We start from the raw sequence: 1,942 nt of genomic DNA, 5'->3' as shown, positions 1-1,942 counted from the left end.
ACAAAAAGATGGAAAAATATTCCATGCTCATGGATCGGAAGAATTAACATAGTTAAAATGTCTATGCTACTCAGAGCAATCTACACTTTCAATGCCATCCCCATCAAAATACCAATGACATTTTTCAAAGAACTGGAACAAACAACCCTTAAGTTTGTGTGGAACCAGAAAAGGCCCCGAATCGCCAAGGAGCTGTTGAAAAGGAAAAACAAAGCTGGGGGCATCAAAATGCCAGATTTTGAGCTATACTACAAAGCTGTGATCACAAAGACAGCATGGTACTGGCACAAAAACAGACACATAGACCAATGGAACAGAATAGAGAACCCAGAAATGGACCCTCGGCTCTTTGGGCAACTAATCTTTGACAAACCAGGAAAAAACTTCCAGTGGAAAAAAGACAGTCTCTTCAATAAATGGTGCTGGGAAAATTGGACAGCTACATGCAAAAGAATGAAACTTGACCACTCTCTCACACCATACACAAAGATAAACTCCAAATGGATAAAAGACCTCAATGTGAGACAGGAATCCATCAAAATCCTAGAGGAGAACATAGGCAGCAACCTCTTTGATATTGCCCACAGCAACTTTTTTCATGACACATCTCCAAAGGCAAGAGAAACAAAAGAAAAAAATGAACTTGTGGGACTTCATCAAGATAAAAAGCTTCTGCACAGCCAAGGAAACAGTCAAAAAAACTAAGAGGCAGCCCACAGAATGGGAGAAGATATTTGCAAATGACGCTAGAGATAAAATACTGGTATCCAAGATCTACAAAGAACTTCTCAAACTCAATACACGTAAAACAAATAATGAAATCAAAAAATGGGCAGAAGATATGAACAGACACTTTTCCAATGAAGACATACAAATGGCTAACAGACACATGAAAAAATGTTCAACATTATTAGACATCAGGGAAATTCAAATCAAAACCACACTGAGATACAACCTTATGCCAGTTAGAATGGCAAAAATTGACAAGGCAAGAAACACAATTGTTGGAGAGGATGTGGAGAAAGGGGATCCTTCCTACATTGTTGGCGGGAATGCATGTTGTTACAGCCACTCTGGAAAACAGTGTGGAGGTCCCTTAAAAAGTTAAAAATTGAGCTCCCCTATGATCCAGCCGTTGCACTACTGGGTGTTTACCCCAAAGATACAGAAGTAGTGAAGAGAAGGACCATATGCACCCCAATGTTCATAGCAGCATTGTCCACAATAGCTAAGTAGTGGAAGGAGCCGAGATGTCCTTCAACAGATGGCTGGATTAAGAAGTTGTGGTCCATATATACAATGGAATATTACTCAGCCGTCAAAAAGAACGACTTCTCAACATTTGCTGCAACATGGACGGGACTGCAGGAGATAATGCTAAGCGAAATAAGTCAAGCAAAGAAAAACAATTATCATATGGTTTCACTCATTTATGGAACATAAGAAGTAGGAAGATTGTTAGGAGAAGAAAGGGAAGAAGAAAGGGGGGGTAAACAGAAGGAGGAATGAACCATGAGAAACTATGGACACTGGGGAACAAACTGAAGGCTTCAGAGGGGAGGGTCATGGGGGAATGTGATAGGCTGGTGATGGGTATTAAGGAGGGCACGTATTACATGGTGCACTGGGTGTTATACGCAAGTAATGAATCATGGAACTTTACATCAAAAACTAGGCATGTACTGTATGGTGACTAACATAATATAATAAAAATATTATTATAAAAAAATAATAAATAAATAAATAAATAAATAAAGTAATAAGGAAGTAAAAACCTAAAAAAAAAAAGGAAGATAGACAGATAGAAGGATGTGGACAGATAGACTCTTTCTGGGAGGCATTTGTAGCAACTGCTACAGTCATGTAAACTAGCAGTGAGGGTATCACCTGGGAGCTTCTTAGAAAAACAAAATCTCACACCCCCATGCAGATGTGCTGACTC

The sequence above is a fragment of the Ursus maritimus genome, unplaced genomic scaffold (genome assembly GCF_017311325.1).
Source record: "Ursus maritimus isolate PB19 unplaced genomic scaffold, ASM1731132v1 scaffold_26, whole genome shotgun sequence".
In the NCBI taxonomy this organism is placed as follows: Eukaryota; Metazoa; Chordata; class Mammalia; order Carnivora; family Ursidae; genus Ursus; species Ursus maritimus.
The sequence above is the reverse complement of the archived record's forward strand: the minus strand, read 5'-3'. Positions refer to the sequence as shown.